Raw genomic sequence first — 22,367 nt, 5'->3', positions numbered from 1 at the left:
AAACACCTCTGGATGCATCTGGGAAAGCAGGGAACACAGTTTACATGAATCGCTATTACCGGGGTTTGCGATCCTCTGCACTATAGCCGATGTCTCTCATGGTTAATATATTGAATTAATAAAACACATTTTCTGTCTAATAAAGTCCCTTTTATTGTTCAATAATTAAATGTAAACTAATCCATCATTTTGCAATTAAATATACTGTTAAAATAAATATATATATAAATAAATGTATATTTATATATATATTTATTTTTTGACAGTATATTTAATTGCACAATGATGGATTCGTTAGAATTAAATTATTGACCAACGAAACTGAATTTATTTAAACGAAAATGTGTTTTCTTAATTAAATATTAATTAGTACAGGAAACTCCATAAGCCGTTAATTCATATGCCGGCAATAGAGCTTTCTGTACTAATCATCACTTAACTTTAATGAAAACATCAAATGTTTCTTCTAATTATGTTATCACAATAGCATTATTAGAAGAAACATTTAGAATTATATGTGCGCTCAGCTGATTGGCTGATCTGCTGAGCGCACGTATAATTAGCGGGTCCGCAGCACAGTGACTTCATTGTCCTGCGGACCAGCGAAGAGACAACATCGGGGTGAGTATAGAGCTCTCCCCACCCCCTCCCCGGCACTGCACCCCTCCCAGCAAGGAAGGGGGGGTCACTTAACCCCTTCCTTGCTGGGATGGGTGCAGTCTGACATCAGTCTTTCCCCCAGGGGGTTAAGGGGGATGCAATACATCCTCCCTTAACCCCTTGGGGGTCAGACTGTAAGCAGCGATCTGTAAAGATGCTGCATACTGTAAGGTGCACAACACCGCTCACAATGATGGGTGTTGTGCTCCTGTTTGTGTGTTTTTTGTGTGTTTCTCCCTTTTTGTTTTTCAGATATCGGTATCCTGGGGATTACGTCGGATTCCGTGGACTACGTCGATGACCAGCGTTTTTTTAATGTTTTTTTAAATAAAATGGTCAATAAGGGGTGTGGGGGTGTTTTTATTTGAATAAAAAAATTTGTAAACTTGTGTCTTGTCTTTATTTCTTTACTTTATAGACTTAGTAGTGGAAGCCGTCTAATAGACGGAATCCATTACTAAGTCGGGGCCTAGTGTTAGCCGGTATAAAATGGCTAACACTAACCCCCTATTATTACCCCAGTACCCAATGCCACCAGGGGTACTGGGAAGAGCCGGGTGCCAGTGGTCCCGGAGCGTCAAAATTGGCGCTCCTGGACCGGCGGCAGCAGGCTGGTAAGATTTAGGCTGGGGAGGGCCTAAACCAATGGCTCTTCCCACCCTGGTGTTACCAGGCTGCTGTCGTTTGGTTTTTAACCCGGCTGGTTATAAAAATAGGGGGGACCCTATGCGTTTTTTTTTAATTATTTATTTATTTAAAAAAAAAAAACGCATAGGGTCCCCCCTATTTTTAGAACCAGCCGGGTTAAAAACCAAGCGACAGCAGCCTGGTAACACCAGGGTGGGAAGAGCCATTGGTTTAGGCCCTCCCCAGCCTAAATCTTACCAGCCTGCTGCCGCCCGGTCCAGGAGCGCCAATTTTGACGCTCCGGGACCACTGGCACCCGGCTCTTCCCAGTACCCCTGGTGGCATTGGGTACTGGGGTAATAATAGGGGGTTAGTGTTAGCCATTTTATACCGGCTAACACTAGGCCCCGACTTAGTAATGGATTCCGTCTATTAGACGGCTTCCACTACTAAGTCTATAAAGTAAAGAAATAAAGACAAGACACAAGTTTACAAATTTTTTTATTCAAATAAAAACACCCCCACACCCCTCATTGACCATTTTATTAAAAAAACATTAAAAAAACGCTGGTCATCGACGTAGTCCATGGAATCCGACGTAATCCTCAGGATACCGATATCTGAAAAACAAAAAGGGAGAAACACACAAAAACACACAAACAGGAGCACAACACCCATCATTGTGAGCGGTGTTGTGCTCCTTACAGTATGCACCATCTTTACAGATCGCTGCTTACAGTCTGACCCCCAAGGGGTTAAGGGAGGATGTATTGCATCCCCCTTAACCCCCTGGGGGCCAGACTGATGTCAGACTGCACCCATCCCAGCAAGAAAGGGGTTAAGTGACCCCCCCTTCCTTGCTGGGAGGGGTGCAGTGCCGGGGATGGGGTGGGGAGAGCTCTATACTCACCCCGATGTGTCCTCTTCGCTGGTCCGCAGCACAATGAAGTCAGTGTGCTGCGGACCGGCTTATTATATGTGCGCTCAGCCGAACAGCCAATCAGCTGAGCGCACATATAATTCTAAATGTTTCTTCTAATAATGCTATTGTCATAACATAATTAGAAGAAACATTTGATGTTTTCATTAAAGTAAAGTGATGATTAGTACAGAAAGCTCTATTGCCGGCATATGAATTAACGGCTTATAGAGCTTCCTGTACTAATTAATATTTAATTAAAAAAACACATTTTCGTTGAAATAAATACAGTTTCGTTGGTCAATAATTTATTTCTAACGAATCCATCATTGTGCAATTCAATATACTGTCAAAAAATAAATATATAGATAAATATACATTTATTTATATATCTATTTTTTTTAACAGTATATTTAATTGCAAAATGATGGATTCGTTAGAAATAAATTATTGATCAACGAAAGTGTCTTGATTACAAAGAAAATGTGTTTGATTAATTTAATATATTAACTATTAGAGGCATCGGCATTCGGCATCATTGCCGGCTATTTTTGAAGTACTCCGTACGGACCGCCTGTCAATCCACGGCCGCATATTCAGCCGCAAACAATGGTCTTGTTCATTTTTTACGGGTCCGTTTACGATCGGGCCGTAGATTCATACATAGTGTGCACTGTGCAGCCGTATATCCTATACTTTCAAGCATACACACGAACCACCAAAAATACCACCGCACAATTACAGCCGCAAATACAGCCGCACTCTTACAACGTGTGAACCGAGCCTTAAAGTGTATGTGAGGGGACTGTATGTTATGAAGCCCCACAAAGCACCCCATTTCAGAAACTGCACCCCCCCCAAACTGTGCAAAAGCACATCCAGAAAGTGTTTTAACCCTTTAGGTCACAGAAATAAAAGCTAAGTGTGTAAGAAAATTGAAAATTTAATTATAATCCAATATCTTTCATAATTATAAACCTATTACCAGAGAAATGCACCCCAATATTTATTGCCCCGTTTCTGCAGTTTATAGAAATACCCCATATGTGGCCCTATTGCGCTATTTGACGCAACCACAAGCCTCAGATACAAAGGAGCGCCTAGTGCAGGGGTACTCAACAACTTTTAGTAAAGGTCCACTTACCGGGGTCTATTGTCAGGTGAAGGTCCGAGCTGAACATCAGTAGAAAACGTGTTTTGTTACTTTGTCACAAATGTTCAACTATGTATATACAGAATTGCTGCTTATTAGCAGAAAAACTGGCATTTTTTTCTCTCTCACCAGGCCTTTGATATTAGGTACAAAGGGGGTGACTGCCCTGGTAGTATATAGCCCCCCTGTTGCTCCCCCAGTAGTGTATAGCCCCCCCCCCTGTGCGCTCTCCCTCAGTAGTATATAGCCCCCTGTTGCTCCCCCAGTAGTATATAGCCCCCCTGTGCGCTCTCCCCCTGTAGTATATAGCCCCCTGTGAGCTCCCCCCAGTAGTATATAGCCTCCCCGTGCGCTCTCCCCCTGTAGAATATAGCCCCCTGTGAGCTCCCCCCAGTAGTATATAGCCCCCCTGTGCGCTCTCCCCCTTTAGTATATAGCCCCCTGTGCGCTGTCCCCCAGTAGTATATAGCCCCCTGTGAGCTCCCCCCAGTAGTATATAGCCCCCCTGTGCTCTCCCCCAGTAGTATATAGCCCCCTGTGAGGTCCCCCCCAGTAGTATATAGCCCCCCTGTGAGCTCCCCCCTGTAGTATATAGCCCCCTGTGAGCTCCCCCTGTAGTATATAGCCCCCCCGTGCGCTGTCCCCCTGTAGTATATAGCCCCCTGTGAGCTCCCCCCAGTAGTATATAGCGCCCCTGTGCTCTCCCCCCAGTAGTATATAGCCACCTGTGGGGTCCCACCCAGTAGTATATAGCCCCCCTTGTGCTTTCCCCCTGTAGTATATAGCCCCTGTGAGGTCCCCCCTGTAGTATATAAACCCCTGTGCGCTCCCCCCAGTAGTATATAGCCCCCTCAGTAGTATATAGCCCCCTGTGAGGTCCCCCCCTGTAGTATATAGCCCCCTGTGCGCTCCCCCCAGTAGTATATAGCCCCCTCAGTAGTATATAGCCCCCTGTGAGGTCCCCCCTGTAGTATATATCCCCCTGTGCGCTCCCCCCAGTAGCATATAGCCCCCTGTGAGGTCCCCCCTGTAGTATATAGCCCCCTGTGCGCTCCCCCCAGTAGTATATAGCCCCCTCAGTAGTATATAGCCCCCTGTGAGGTCCCCCCTGTAGTATATAGCCCCCTGTGCGCTCACCCCAGTAGTATATAGCCCCCTCAGTAGTATATAGCCCCCTGTGAGGTCCCCCCTGTAGTATATATCCCCCTGTGCGCTCCCCCCAGTAGTATATAGCCCCCTCAGTAGTATATAGCCCCCTGTGAGGTCCCCCCTGTAGTATATAGCCCCCTGTGCGCTCCCCCCAGTAGTATATAGCCCCCTCAGTAGTATATAGCCCCCTGTGAGGTCCCCCTGTAGTATATAGTCCACCTGTGCGCTCTCCCCTTGTAGATGCCCCCCAGACAGAAAAAAAAAATAACAAAAACAACTCACCTAGCACCTCGTTCCCCGCTGCGGCTGTCTTCGTCTCTTCCCGTCGGTCCGGCCCCCGGCTGATACGAGCTCTGAAGGGATGTCCCGGGGATTCCCCAGCAGAGCGCGCATCAGTGACCTCAGCGTACGCCGCCGGCCTGCACTTCCGGGAAGGACAGGCCGGCAGAGTCAACCGAGGTCTGTGGTGCGCGCTCTGCTGGGGAATCCCCGGGACATCCCCCCGAGCGTATCAGCCGGGGGCCGGACCGACACTGCCCCCAGCCCCACAGGCGTACTGACATCTAAGGACAGTACGCCTATGGGGCGGGAGGCAGTGCGGTGGGGAGCGGGACCTCCTAACCGCCCCGGGACGGACCGGATCTGGGGCGGTTAGGAGGTCTGACCAGGGGTCCGGACAGTTGAGGACCCCTGGCCTAGTGAATTTCAACGCCTCCGTTATATTTCACCATTTCAAGGATTTCAAGGGCCATATCGCATTTACAAAGCCCTCGTGCTGCCAAAACACTGGACACCCCCCACAAGTGACCCCATTCTGGGAACTACACCCCTCAAGGAATCTAACAATGGGTGCAGTGAGGATATGGACCCCACTAGCACAAATGTGGAACAATGTGACGTGAAAGTGAAAAGTTAAATTTTTCACTTTCACTGCACAAATGTGCCCGTCACCAGTGGGGTCCAAATCCTCACTGCACCCCTTGTTAGATTCCTTGAGGGGTGTAGTTTCCAGAATGGGATCACTTGTGGGGGGTTTCTACTGTCTTGGCAACACAGAGGCCTTTTAAATACAACAAGGCCCTTGAAAATCCATTCCAGCCAAATCCAGCCTCCAAAAGCCAAATGGGGCTCCTTCCTTTTGGAGGCTCGTCTTGCAGCCGCATGGCGCCTTATGTCCACATGTGGGGTATTTCCGTACTCGGGGGAAATTGCTCTACAAATTGTGTTTTTTTTATCTTTAAACCCCTTGTGAAAATGAAAAAATCAAGACTAAATCAATGATTTAGTGTAAAAATGTAAACATTTTTACACTAAATGTTGGTCTAGCCTTGATTTTTTTCATTACCAAAAGGGGTTAAAAGGGAATACAAATGCAAAACGTGTAGGGTAATTACCCTTGGGTAATGTCCACATGTGGATATATTGTGCCTTATTGGCACAGGGCAAACCACCAAAGGGACAGAGCGCCATTTAGAGGCTGGAATGGAGGAGGGAGGCCATGTCGCAATTACAAAGCTCCTGTACTGCCAGGACACTGGGAACGGCCACAAGTGACCCCATTCTGGAAACTACACCCTTCAAGGAATTTAACAAGGGGTGCAGTGAGCATATGGACCCCACTGGTGATGGGCACATTTGTAGAACATGTGCTGTGAAAGTGTAAAATACAATTTTTTTCCTTTTCACGGCACAAATGTGCCCGTCACCAGGGGGCCATATCCCGGCTGCACCCCTTGTTAGATTCCTTATGGGGTGTAGTTTCCAGAATGGGGTCACTTGTGGGGGGTTTCTACTCTCCTGGCAGCACAAGGACTTTGTAATTGCATCATGGCAAGCCTCTAATGGGAATGGCGGCCATGCCTATTTAGTTGGGGAAAAGGGACAATTTTTAATTTATTTGGGGGTATTAGGCCAATTATTAGTTTATAAGGCTGAAAATGACAGGTGTCCATCAAAATTAACCTATTTTGATCCAGAGGAAGGCAAAAAAACCTTGTAAGGCAGACGACAGTAGCCTCATCACTGGGAAAAAAATTCCTTCCCGACTCCAAAATGGCAATTGAATTAATCCCTGGATCAACATGACCCCTGAAATAGGAATAAGGGATAGAATTTAGAAAATGTAGAACTCCAATGACATGTGGTACGCCTTGAAGCGATCCTGTATGCAGAGGCCGGGGGGATCAGGACAGGTGTCACACTGGAAAATTGTGTCCCTCCTGAGCCCCTGTTACGCCACACTCTGCGCTTCTTCTGGGGTCTCCTGTTTTCCAGTGTGGGGGACGTCACCTGGAAAATGTTGCCCTGGTGCGATACGGGGTCCTTCATATCCAGAAGCGCTGGGTCCACTCCATGGCTGCTAAATATTAGGGCTCTATTACTGCTTCTGATGTTTTTGGATTGCACCAAAAGCTACAGTAGCTCGGGCAGTGAGGGAGCGGAAGAGGGGGTGCTGGTATAAAAGCTATATCTGTACAGGTGGTAACCTTTATCCAGCAGTGGGAAGATCAGTTCCCAAACGATCTTCCCTCTAACTCGGAGGATGGGGGGCATCTGGGGGCTGGATTCGCGTGTCCCTTCCTTCATACACTCTAAGGGTACGTGCACATTGCGGAATGGCGAAGGATAACCCTTTGTGCATTCCGCAGCTGGCACCCACCGGCGGACTCATGCAGGCGCGCGTCTCCGCTCGTGTCACACTCCATTCTATGCACGGGCGGATTCAGCCCTCTGTCCAAAGAATGAACGTGTTCATTCTTTGGACGGAGGACGGAATCCGCCCATGCATACATGGAGTTAATACATATACAATCATCACGGTGTACAAATCATATAACTGCGGTGCAAAGTATAATAGAGTATATACATCAACTGGAACTCATTCCTGCAAACCACCTCTGCGTGTAGTCAACGTCTGGGATTGGCGCTACAGCCATATACAGCCATACATCACTTCTGGCACCAGATTTTCATCTTATCGGGCGCCATGACAGATAAGGGAAAATGCCCTATCTGTTTCAGTGTCCATTCACACATACAGTTGATGGTTCGATTTCAGGTGAGTATAATGTTATCTGTGGCACCATAAGAATAAAGTAATCTACCGTACCGTACTCAGGGCCGGCCTTAGGGTAAATGGCTCTCTGTGCAAACCCTTTTTTTCGGCGCCCCCCCCCTTTAAGTTATCATAAAGCTCCTTCAGCCTCCCATGCCTCCAGACAGGGCCGGTTTTAGACTAGATGTGGCCCTGGGCAAAGTTAAAGGTGGGGCCCCAAATGCTGAAATATGTTAGCAACAATTTAAGGTCCCCATACATTTTACTCTTTTGTTGGTGGTACCTGTTGCTCCTGGTGGGTTCGGCCATCAGTGTAAGGTGCATGGGGCTCTCTGGACAGTCCTCTGACAGATGATATCAGTGGACATAGGGGATCAAGCTTGATGGAAAATCAATGCCCAACCTCTTTGTTCTAAGAGAGATAAGCCGCCATCAGATCTGTATGGCTATGGCTTTACCCTCTCATAGAAAACACAGGAAAACTCAGATGTGCCAAATTTCTGTGTATGGGGAGGACGGGACCAGATGGGAGAGATAATTGTCAGCTGAAGGAATGTTCAGCCAGCAGTTATTGGAAGCATACGGCCACTTTTAAGGCCGTATTACACGGCCTGATATTCTGCAGAAGTGAGCGCCAATCTGGTAGAATGGAGCTCGCTTAGAGAGCCTCCTACAGCAAAAGCTATGGAGGAGATTTATCAAACTGGTGTAAAGAAGAATTGGCTCAGTTGCCCCTAGCAACCAATCAGATTCCACCTACTTAGAATCTGAGTAATGAAAGGTGGAATCTGATTGGTTGCTAGGGGCAACTGAGCCAGTTTCACTTTACACTATGTTTGATAAATCTCCCCCTATATGTATATATACAGTATATCATTAGTGATGTGTGTGCAATCCTTGCTGTATATAGTAAACAATAAAGATATATATACTACCTGATCACGTTCCCCGGTGTCCTCAGGCCTTGTCTGTGATATATACTACCTGATCATGTTCCTCAGTGTCCTCACAGAGCGATAGAGTCCTGATTCGGACAATTTTCGCTCCATGTATTAGGGCCCTTACTCAGTTCAGAAGTTAACATGCCGCTACATGTCAGGACTACTGCTACATGTCGGGACCGCCGCTACATGTCGGGACCGCCCCTACATGTCGGGACCGCCCCTACATGTCGGGACCGCCTCTACATGTCGGGACCGCCCTACATGTCGGGACTGCCCCTACATGTCGGGACTGCCCCTACATGTCAGGACCGCCGCTACATTCTGGGACTGCCCCTACATGTCAGGACCACCGCTACATTCTGGGACTGCCGCTAAATGCCAGGAATGCCGCTAAATGCCAGGACTGCCCCTACATGCCAGGACTGCCGCTAAATGTCAGGACTGCCGCTAAATGTCAGGACTGCCGCTAAATGTCAGGACTGCCCGCTAGTGGTGTAAATACAAGAACTATTTATATGAATTACTTTAAAAAAATAAATAAATAAAAATCACTATAATCAGGACCAAATATTACCTCCATACCATTATTGAAGAAAACACACTATATATAGGCCAATATTACCACCATAAAAGTGACCGCCCCATAATGACTCTATATACACTATATACAGACCAATATTACCGCTATAGAGTGACCACCGCATAATGACTCTATATACACTATATACAGACCAATATTACCGCTATAGACTGACCACTGTATAATAAATGACTGTATATACACTGTATACAGACCAATATTATGTGGCTGTCACCCTATGGCTGTACTATTGGTGTATATAGTGTATATATAGTCCAGCACTATAGAACAACGAAAGCGGTCGGCACCACTGCAGTCACGATGTGATCAACACACTGGTAAATGGATTCGGAGGAGTAGGAGTAAATTGGCAAATAGAGTGGTGCTCGATCGGCAAATGGTAAAGAATCCAACATAAAGTCCAATTGCAACAAGGAGAAATAGAAAAACCGCGGCACTCACCAGATGCTCAACTTCAAGCTTTTATTGTAGCCAAAAACATAGGGAGTTCAATCCGACATAAATATCAGGTGAGGGAGGACGGACATAAGGTGCATATCAGGCGACGGACCGTTTCGTGCGCAGGCGCACTTCGTTACGGCTAACACTAAGGTGTTAGCCGTGACGAAGTGCGCCTGCGCACGAAACGGTCCGTCGCCTGATATGCACCTTATGTCCGTCCTCCCTCACCTGATATTTATGTCGGATTGAACTCCCTATGTTTTTGGCTACAATAAAAGCTTGAAGTTGAGCATCTGGTGAGTGCCGCGGTTTTTCTATTTCTCCTTGTTGCAAGTGTATATATAGAGTCATTATGTGGCAGTCAATCTATGGCAGTAATGACTCTATATATACGCTATATACAGACCAATATTATTGCCATAGGCTGACCCCTGTATAATGACTTTATATACACTCTATATACAGACCAATATTACCGCCATAGAGTGACCACTGCATAATGACTCTATATACACTGTATGCAGACCAATATTATGTGGCGATCACTCTATGGCTGTACTATATATACTGTACTGTGGCTGTACTGTATATAGTGTCATTATGTGGTAGTCAATCTATGGCAATAATGACTCTATATATACGCTATATACAGACCAATATTAATGCCAAAAAGTGACCACTGCATAATGACACTATATACAGACCAATATTACCGCCATAGAGTGACCACTATTACCACCATACAGTGACCACCACCTAAAGACTGAATACCACCTTATTTTTTTCTCAATAAAATACACCGTATTGCCTTAGTGATGTCATCATACACTATACATAGGAGCTGCAGCAATTACATAGGACTGATGAGGCCGGAGAATGGCTGCAGCTCCTATATACAGTCTATTCACCTCAACACTTGAAGTCAGCAGTGCTTATACACACACACCATTATATATATATATATATATACATATATATATATATACACACACACACACCATTATATATATATATATATACACACACACACTCACACACCCATGAAAACACATTATACAGATACAAACCATCCAGTCCACACACTATACACAGGACATGTAACACACACTACATTCATGCATTATACACCTACATTCATACACATTACACTACATGTACAGAATACTTACTCCCTCTAGCATGCTGGTTATAGTGGTGAATCCCCCTCATGTTCCTTGCAGCAGCAGCAGGCTGTCATCCTCCCCTGGCAGCCCTCTCCTCCATCGTCCCGACAGCTCCACACCAGAGGAGGAAGTCACGTGCAGTGAGAGGAGCTGGAGGGAGGGGGAGGGGGAGCATACACCTGACCGAGCCCAGCGTCCTGCAGCCTCTGCGTGACCCCTGATAGCAGCAGCCAGGGATCACTCCCAGACGCTGGAGGACGCTGCCTGTGCTCTCCTCTCCACTGGAACTGCGGTAGGGGGCCCCTGGGGGATGGGGGCCCTGGGCATTTGCCCTGCTTGCCCCCCCCTAACGCCGGCCCTGCCTCCAGACAACACCCATCACCCGACCCCCCCCTCCCGAGCCATACACACAACTCCCCCCACAGTCACTCACACGACTACTACCCCAGCTTCCCCCACAACTACCACCCCCAGCCCCCTCAAACAACTAACACCACCAGCCTCCCACAAAACAGCCCCCACCCAACTACAGCCCCCCAAACTACCACCCCCAGCCCTCCCCCACACAACTATCACTCCAGCCCTCCCCCACACAACTACCACCCTCAGCCCTCCCCCACACAACTATCACTCCAGCCCTCCCCCACACAACTACCACCATAAGCCCTCCCCCACAGCTTCTAACCCCCAGCCCCCCCACACACAACTATCACCCCAGCCCTCCCCCACACAACTATCACCCTCTGCCCTCCCCCACACAACTATCACCCTCTGCCCTCCCCCACACAACTATCACCCTCAGCCCTCCCCCACACAACTATCACCCCAGGTGTCCCCCACACAACTATCACTCCAGCCCTCCCCACACAACTATCACCCCCAGCCCCTCCACACACAACTATCACCCCAGCCCTCCCCCACAGCTTCTAACCCCCAGCCCCCCAAACACAACTATCACCCCAGCCCTCCCCCACAACTATCACCCCAGCCCTCCCCCACACAATTATCTCCCCCAGCCCTCCCCCCCTCACAACTACCACCCCAAGCCCCCCCCAGCTTCTTACCCCCAGCCCCCCACACACACAAATCTCAGCCCCCCCCACACAACTATCACCCCCAGCCCCTCCACACACAACTATCCCCCCAGCCCCCCCCCAACCATCATCCCCAGCCCCCCCCCCCACACACACAATTATCTCCCCCACAACTATCATCCCCAGCCCCCCCACACACACACACAATTATCACCCCAGCCCCCCCGCCCACACACAATTATCACCCCCAGCCCCCCCCCCCACAACATTCGCCCCCAGCCCCCCCACACGCACAACTATCACCCCCAGCCTTCCCCCCACACAACCATCACCCCCGCCGAGAGTTCTCTTACCTGAGGGTTGGCATGGCATGACGTCACCCAGACCGCACGTCCCCTTACTGATTGGCTGGACATGCGGTCAAGGTGACGTCATGCTCCAGCGCCGCCCAGGGCAGGAGAGGAGCTGAGCGCTGCAGGAGGAGGGCGGCCAGGGGCGCTCCGGCAGAGAACTGCACTGCACATCTAACTACAAACAGAAGTTAGATGTGCTTAGGGTCGGACTGAGACTGAGATTCAGCTCTGGCATTTATAACTATACAGGTCCACTTGCTGGTTTGCTCAAAAGGTTGCAAATGCATGCCCTGCTCATCTGGGAAAAGGAGGGGGGGGGGGGGGGGGGTCAGTCTGCTCAATTCATTCATTTTACTGTGTTTCTATGCTGTGGTTGGGAAAAAACAATCCATGCATAGTGCACTTTTCTTCTACCTACTGTTTCCCTACATATATACTATACCCTTACTGCATAATGCATATACAAGAATCACACCATCATATGCACACTGAGACACACTGCATATACACATACATGTCAATATGTATCACCAGAAATAGCAGTCCTCATATGCTCGGATCTGCATCTGGCTGATGTGCTCCTTTTTGTAATAGAGAAGAAACATATACACATACACACACATACATATGCACACTGACACACAAACACACACTGCATATACACATCTATATGGACACAGACACACACTACATACACACAGATATATATACATACATATCCATACGGACATACAAATACATACATACGCACAGTTATATGTGCACACACACTGCATATAGACAGACATTCATATACACACCAACATAGCCACATATTGGGTATACATACTTACATACATATCCATATGCACACATACACTGCATACACACAGACATACATACATATCCATATGCAGGGCCGGACTGGGACTGAAAAGCAGCCCTGGCACACACACCCCACCAGCCCACATACAATTCTCCCCGAATCCATCGTGTAAACTGTGCGGCACAGAAAAAGTTTCTCATACAATCAGATACCAATCTATACAGATGTTGAAGAGTATTATTGTCCTGCAGGATATAGAAGAGTATACAGCAGTGATCAGACGCAGAATACAGAACAATTATACAGGATGTCTGCTCTCCTGTCATCTGTCAATCATAATAATATAATGGCTATATAGTAGCCAACTTTTCCCAATGCTGTTTCTAGGGCTGGGCGATATGGCCTAAGGCTCTGTTCACAGAGAGCAAAACTGGCGTAATTCTCCCCTGTGGAATCCCACCAGCCTCTGTGTCATAATGGGAGTCTATGGGAGGCTTGCGCGCCTCCTCTCTCCACGCTGAAGAATGGACATGTTCATTCTTCAGCGCGAAGACAGGAGGCGCACAAGCGTCCCATAGATTCCTATTATGACACAGGGGCTGGTAGAATTCCACAAATAAAATTAGATGCAACATTTCATAGATGCAACATTTTAGCAATCTCCACCGCCTTTTACAAGCATGCTCAAAAACAGCGGTAGACAACGATGAAATGTTGCATCTGACTTTTTGTATTGCTGTGCTGCACCTGTTACTTTGCTGTGGAATAAAAGCACACACCTATCACTGGAACTGGAAGTACCACAACTGAGATCATTCCTACTGGAAACCTGCACACCTGTGTAGTTGTCCTGCTGCATACTCTTACTAGATAGGTAGAAGAAAGAGGAGATGGACATAGATAGATAATAGATAGATAGATAGATACTAGGTACTGTCGAGTATGAATGTAACCATCATCCTTCTATGTCCCCACTTGATTGCGTAACATCTCTCCTTTAGAATTAATGAATACATCTATAATATATTTAATTTGATATTTATTATCTTTTTCTATTTTTTTCAGATCTAAATCAAGCTATTTTTTCAGAGCATACAACGGGCGATCACCAAGATTGATCATCAGTAATATTTCCTTTATTGTACATCTCTGTCCGTGAGAGGCTTCATAACGAGTTATCCACATGTTACTATTTGTTGCCGCCAGAAGCCCAACACAACAATATGGTGTAGTATGCATGATATAAGACGCACCACCCTATAGCCCCCATGGGGTTCAGTGATATGATTTCATCTAGATTATGTCTGGGATGGGACAGTACACTGATGTCAGGGGAACGATTCCGGTTCCGGAGCCGATCCCTGCACCCCATGATAATCGGTGAGCTTTAGTGGTAGCGATCTTAGTATGAATGATCTAGTGACTGTCTACACCATTTATATATGAACATTACCTATTCTCTTGAATGACGGCACAAGTCCACCTTCTTACCTCAGACTTTAGCACAAGTATCATTGGTCCGCAGAATGATGGGCGTTCATTACAGTCGCTCCAACATGGGGGACCTTGCGTTCCAGGAGATGAACTAGTGCGCATGCCCAGATGCGTTCCATGATGCTGTGCGGTCCAAGTTAGCGTGCGTTCCACAACCCTTACTCATGAACATGGTCTCTCACCGGCAGTGTTGTTTAACAGTTGTTTTCATTGTTGTACTGATGGCGCTTGGTGAGTAATACCCAGCTGCTCTGAATTAGTTAATTTGTATATATTTATGAATTTCATTATGTACACTTTATTTATTACACAATATTTTTATTTCACCTCTGTAAAAAATTTATATATTGTCTGGCCCAATGAGTATCAGACCTTATAATGCACTTAATATCAACTTTTTGCACTGTTTAATGATGATTGCCACTTTATTACTTTGCACTTTGACCTATAAATACACCTGAATGTTAGATGTGTTCACACGCTTGAGAAAAGCTCTCATTGTCAGAGCTGAAACGTCGCATTACCTGTTATATGGATTGAATAAACCACTTTGAAGATTTATCACTATATTTGGAGTGCCGCAGTATATTGCCTTGAATAGATAGATAGATAGATAGATAGATAGATAGATAGATAGATAGATGATAGATAGATAGATGATAGATAGACTGCTGGACAGACAGAGGAGAGAGAGGACATAGACAGGCTTACTTACTAAGGAACCAGCAGAGGCACAGGACGGCATGGAGGAGGGGCAGAGGATCCTGGAGCTGCACGGGGAGGAGGGACACAGGCCGGCAGAGGTCACAGGTCAAAGCACACTGACAGGAAGCCCGGCCTGTCTTACAGATAAGGATTGCTGCTGCCCCCACATACAGCCGACTGATTGATGTTACTTTCTGCACAGCTCACTGTTCAGCTCGGTGTATGTGGGGGCGGCTTCAGCCTTATCTTGCAGGGCCGTTTTTAACATTACACACTGCACTGTCGGCTGCATGTGAGAGGAGCCGACAGTGCTCTACCTGTGTAGTTTCCAAAGTCTCCCATCCTCTTCTTTCTTTTCTGCCGTGATGCCTGCAGTGTACTCCCTCAACCTGTGTCTCAGCGCAGGTTAAGAAACCCTGGTCTAGAGGGAGGGAGGTACCGACATCACATACTGTCCGGTGTCCAGGGTCTGTTCTTCTGAGGGGGGGGTCAGCTTGCCGGGTGTTTCAGTGAGCAAAGTTGCGTCAGTGCAGGGGGGCCGGGCACCCCCTAGCTGTTCTGGAGTCGGCCCTGTGCAGCAGCGGCTGTACAGAGTTGGGGGAGGAAGTAGCTGGGCGAGCATGTAGGGGGTCGGGACCGGCCCAGAGGGGGTCGGCCCCTCTGGCATTTGCCAGAACTGCCCTATGGCCAGTCCGGGCCTGTCCATATGCACACATACACATACTGCACATACAAATACATACAAATGCACAGTTATATGAGCACACACACTGCATATAGACGGACATCCATATGCACACCAACATAGCCACATATTGGGTATACAAACATACATACACTCGTCCATATGCACACATATACACACATACATACATATCCATATATACACAGAGACACACTGCACATACAAATACATACAAACACAGACACGGACACCAACATAGCCACACATTGCATATACAGTCATACACACACACTGCACACACAGACATACATACACATCCATATGCAGACTTACACAGACACTGCATATACAGATATACATACACATCTATGTGCACATGATACACACACATTGGATTACACAGACATACATGTAAATGTGCACACTTACACACTCCATTTAAACATACATACACACATACACTTACTGAAGCAGCAGGACAGCAGCTCATGACCTATGACCCGGAAGAGGTTGGGGGCACAGTATAGGAGAGGACTGCAACTCACAGCTTCAGCAGCAGCAGCAACTCCCACCCCCTTCCTTCTCCCGACCAGACTGCAGGACACTAAGAAGCAGCCCTGGGATAATTACATTCACTGCAGGAGCTGCCTGTGGTAAGCTGTGCAGGGAGGACACTACAGAGTGTAGTTTAGAGGCCCCAACAGCGCCCCCTGTATTATGGAGGACCATTACCTGCATCTGTACCACACAGCCTTGTACAGAGAGAAGTGCAGGCAGGATGCAAAGTAGATTAGGGAGGCAGAGGAGACCGGCCAAGGCAGGGAGCAGCCCCTCTGGCATCTGCCATATGCCCAGATGTGTCCTGGATGTGCTGTGTTTCTGCCGGAGCTCCTGCAGAAACACAGCACATCTATCTTCTATTTGTAGTTAAATGAGCAGTGCAGCTCTCTGCCTGCCGGAGCGCCCCCAACTGGGCGGGAGTGAGGCGCCCTGTGTAAGCGCACAGGTCGCACACCCTAAGGTTACAAACACAGTTGGCGGGTCTGCAGCGAGTCTCCATGCTGCGTTTTTGCAGCGAAACTCGCTGCAGATCCCGGCCCTATACTTTTAATGGCAGACAAACATGCAGCAGGGATGTACATCCCTGCTGCGAGTTTGTCTGCAGCCCACCCCATTAACCCCCCGGCCGCCGGAGCTGATACTAGGGGGTCCCATACAGGCAGCAGATCCGCTGCGTGTATGGGACCCATTCAGCTTCACACTACGGGATCCGCAGCGGATTTCGCTGCAAACTCGCAGCGTGAAATCCGCTGCGGATCCGGTACGCGTGAACCTACCCTTACACTGGATTCCTACTGGCACACTTCTGCACAACTATCTGCTTTGTGCATCGTAGTCCTTGAAGCTATCCCCAGGGAATATGGATCTATTCTATAGTACACGCTAGTAAATGCAGTACTACATTACAAGTCATGCAGAACTTGGTATGCTTTAAAGAGTTGGTAAACCTTATAAAATAAACAAACTTTTTATTAAACCATATAATAGATAGGCTTGTTTATTGGCCACTTCATCTGCTAAAGACCTGCACATGTGGCTAATTTAGCTGTCCACCATCTTATCAATTTACAATGTTACACAGTGGAAACAAGACCCATTTAACTCTTTAACAGAGGCGAGTCCTTAGCAGTAGCGATGAGCAAATTGACAGTAATAAAGAAGTGAAGCGCTTCATTATCTTTGATATCTGATTATCAGCCCGCTTTCATTTAACTTTTCCCAGGACTGGATCCAGGTTTTCCCAGCACCTGAGGAGGAGAGGCACGGAATGGCAGCCCCTTAACCCCTTAAGGACGGGGCCCATTTTCGTTTTTGCATTTTCGGTTTTTCCTCCTTGTGTTTAAAAGGCCATAGCAGTTGCGTTTTTCCACCAAGAAACCCATATGAGCCCTTATTTTTTGCTTCACTAATTGTACTTTGCAATGACAGGCTGTATTTTTGCATTAAGTACACCACGAAACCAGAAAAAAATTCATAGTGTGGTGAAATTGAAAAAAAACAACGCATTTCTTTTATTTGGGGGAACTGTGTTTTTACACCATTCGCCCTGGGGTAAAACTGACTTGTTATGCACGTTCCTCAAGTCGTTACGATTAAAACGATATATAACGTATAACTTATATTGTATCTGATGGCCTTTAAAAAATTCAAACCATTGTTAACAAATATACGTTCCTTAAAATCGCTCCATTCCCATACTTATAACGCTTTTATCCTTTGGTCTATGGGGCTGTGTCAGGTGTCAGTTTTTGCGCCATGATGTGATCTTTCTATCGGTACCTTGATTGCGCATATACAACTTTTTGATCGCTTTTTATTACATTTTTTCTGGATTTGATGCGACCAAAAATGCGCAATTTTGCACTTTGGGATTTTTTTGCGCTGACGCTGTTTACCGTGCGAGATCAGGAATGTGATTAATTAATAGTTCGGGCGATTACATACGCGGCGATACCAAACATGTTTATTTATTTATTTGTTTACTTTTATTTAAAACCTGGGAAAAGGGGGGTGATTCAGACTTTTATTGGGGGAGGGGGCTTTTTACTATAAACAACACTTTTTTTTTTTTTTTACACATATACTAGAAGCCCCCCTGGTGGACTTCTAGTATATACACTTTGATCTCTCATTGAGATCTCTGCAGCATAGATATGCTGCAGAGATCAATGAGATAGGCACTCGTTTACTTCCAGCTGCTGCAGCCGGAAGAAAACGAGTGCCAAGCCGGGGACGGCGCCATCTTGGATGAGTCCCCGGCCGGCAGCACACACGGAGATCGCTCCTCCGGGACAACGTCCCGGAGGAGCGATCTCCCCCACTAGACACCAGGGAAAGGTTGCCTCCGGTAATCGGAGGCAGCTGTCAACTTTGACAGCTGCCTCCGATTAGCTAATTAGCGGGCACGGCGATCAGACCGTGCCCGCTAATAGCGGCGGTCCCGGGCTACACGCGGCACCCGAGACCGCGGCGCTTCAAAGCGGGGTCGCCGCGCGGCCCCGCTTTGAAGTGCTAATGAGGACATATGACGTACCGGTACGTCATATGTCCTTAAGAGGTTAAAGGAGACCTGTCACCTCCCGTGCCGGGGTAAAGACCGCCCCGCCCCCCGCTAGAGACCCTTATATTTACCCTTTCTCTCCAAGTCCTGGAGCCGGTCCCGGGACGGAGATATCCCCGTCTGAATGGATCCATTAATTCTCTATGGGCATCGGACCCATCTCTGCAGCGTGCACGAGATGATAACTGTAATTTTCGGCTGTTAACGCTTTACATTAGAGATGAGCGAACAATATTCAATCGAATACTGCACTGTTCGAAAGATTCGAGTTTGATTGAATATGTGATCAAATATTCAAATCTAAATCAACTTTACTAAAGCAGCTAAACAATTGTTAAGCTATTTTAATAAAGTTTACGATCCCTGGGAAAGCAGGGAAGCAGTATTACTCCACTATCACAGGGAACGGTATTTGTACGGTACGGTATTTGTATGCACTTTGTACGCCTAGGAACGCTGCCTATTCTGCTATAGGATCCCGGCCGGAGCTAATACACGTCGTATACGCCCCGGCCGGGATCCCCTATGGCGGCGCAAACAACTGACATGTCCGTTTTCTGCGGCCGCAGAAAGCTCTGTCAGTTCACACAATGAAGCGAGCGGCTCCGGCCGCTTGCTTCATTGTGTGCTGTAAGGAGTTCTGATGCAGGCGCGCGCTGATTCGCCTGCATCAGAACACTGCGGCCGGAAAGATCATCTGCAGATTTTTAACCCAGCTGGTTATGGAAATAGGGGGGACCCTATGATTTTTTTTATTATTTATTTAAAAAAAAACGCATAGGGTTTCCCCTATTTTCATAACCAACCGGGTAAAAAACCAAACAACAGCAGCTTAGTAGTGCCAGGGTGGGAAGGGACATTAATTTTAGCCCTTTCCAGCCTAATAATACCAGGCTGCTGCCGCCCAGTCCAGTAGCGCCAATTTTGACGCTCTGGGACCACTGGCACCCAGCTCTTCCCAGTACCCCTGGTGGCATTGGGTACTGGGGTAATAATGGGGGGGTTAGTGTTACCCGGCTAACATTAAGACCTGACTTAGTAATGGATTCCGTCTATTAGACGGCTTCCACTACTAAGTCTATATAGTAAAGAAATAAAGACAAGACACAAGTGAAATTTTTTTTTCAAATAAAAACACTCCCACACCCCTTGTTGATCATTTTATAAAAAAAATCCCAACAACTGCTGGTCTTCGACGTAGTCCACCGAATCCGCCATAATCCACAGGACATACAAACAGGAGCACAACACCCATCATTGTGAGCGGTGTTCTGCACCTTACAGTATGCAGCATCTTTACAGATAGCTGCTTACAGTGTGGCACCCAAGGGGTTTAAGGAGGATGCATTGCATCCCCCTTAACCCTTTGGGTGCCATACTGAACAATCTGGCCCCCAGGAGGTTAAAGTGTAACTGTCATTTCAGGGTCATTTTTTTGAAAACATTCAATATCAACAGTACAAGCAATTTTAAGAAACTCTGTATAAGGTTTTATAAACCAAAAGAGTTTCCTTCTGGACTGAAAAAGCAATCTCCCAGCCTCCCCCCTCACTTCAGAAGAAGCAGGATTTCTGTGTCCATTATGTGGCTATGGAGAGGGGAGGGGCTGTTAGGAGTGACTGAGCACGGAGCAGTCTTGCAAAGCACAACACTCTGCAATCTTCTCTCAATAAGTTCATAGATAAGCACTGACCTTTCTGACCTCTGAATCTAGTGTTTTAGGTGCCCAGACAGTCTACAAACAGTTGACCTTCATGTCACCTCTTCCTGCTCCCTCATTTCCCTCGGCCCCTCCCCTCTTCATAGGCACAGAATGGAGAGAGCAGAACCTGTCTTCACTGGCTTCTCTGTAATGAAGACGTGTTTGCCTGATAATGCACAGATAAGAATCTCATCTCTACTTTACATGCTTCAGCATAAATAAACTGTGTATCATTTACATGCTGCTGTACAGACAGGGTTTAACAACAGACATAATATCTCTGGCTCCTGCCCCTCCATCATCATACTACTACATCCTTCATCATTCTTCTGCCCCTCCATCATCATACCACTACACCCTTCATCATCCTTCTGCCCCTCCATCATCATACTATTACCCACCTTTGTCATCCTCCTTCCACTCCATCATCAAAGTACTACCCCCTTATACTCCCACAAATCCATCATAATACTACTACCCCTTCATCATCATGCTACTAACCCCTTCATCATCATGCTACTATCCCCTTCATCATAATGCTACTATCCCCTTCATCATCATCCTGCCCCTCCATCATCATACTACTTCCGCCTTTTTCATCCTGCCCCTTCGTCATTATATTACTACCCTCTTCCAAAGGAGGTAGTAGTATGATGACACAGGAGCAGGATGAAGAAGGGGGAAGTAGTATGCTGATGGAGGGGGAGGAGGATGATGAAGGGGATAGTGGCATGATGATGAAGGAGTAGTAGTATCATGATGGAGGGGCAGGAGGATGATGAAGTGGGTTATAGTTTAGTGATGGAGGGGAAAAATGATCATGAAGGGGCCCTTTGTGATAATTTTTCCCTTCCGTCATTAAGCTACTGCCCCCTCATCATCCTGCTTTCCCTCCATCATCATACTACTACCCCCTTTTTCATCCTGCCCCTCTATCATCATACTGCTTATACCATCAGTCTCACATGAATGTTTACAGCTCTGGATACCAGTCTCCTATTCCTGTATACTAGCCTCTCACACCTGTATGTATATCTTATTCCTCCTTTAGCATTATCGGCACCTCGATACCTGGCTCCCTGCAGCACACGGCCATCTTCTGTTCCTTCAGGCTCTTCTAGCCAGATGAAGGAGCGATGTCCCTGCCAGATTCTGTAAAATGGGGAGGAAGAAGCCAAAACTGGCATGTTTGCTTTTACATTGGGGCCGTTACAGGCGGTGTGGCTTGCCAGGACGGAAATAGAGGAGTGTGTGGGGGCGGGGGGCACCTATAACCCATGGGCCCCGGGCAGCCGCCTATCCTGCCCAATGGAAGAGACGGCCCTGGAATGGGGCCTTGTGAAAGAAATAAACACAATTTTATTCGATGGAACCCCAGGTACTAGGCTTCACTGGTATATAGGCAACCACAGGTAGTAGGCATCAGTGGTATATAGGCAGCCACAGGTAGTATGCATCAGTGATATCTAGGCTACCACAACTACTAGGCTTCATTGATATCCAGACAACCACAGATACTAGGCTTCATTGGTATCTAGGCAACCACTGGTACTAGACATCAATGGTATCCAGGCAACCACAGGTACTAGACATCAATGGTATCCAGGCAACCACGGGTATTAGGATTCACTGGTATCCAGGCAACTACAGGTACGCATAGTTGCCAACAGACCCGGTAAGCCCCGTCCCCATCGAGGTTAGGCTTACCGGGTCATACCCAGGAGTGCTGACAACTATGAGGTACTAAGCCTTAATG

This window comes from Dendropsophus ebraccatus, chromosome 13 (genome assembly GCF_027789765.1).
Source record: "Dendropsophus ebraccatus isolate aDenEbr1 chromosome 13, aDenEbr1.pat, whole genome shotgun sequence".
NCBI lineage: Eukaryota > Metazoa > Chordata > Amphibia > Anura > Hylidae > Dendropsophus > Dendropsophus ebraccatus.
This window is presented reverse-complemented; position numbering follows the sequence as displayed.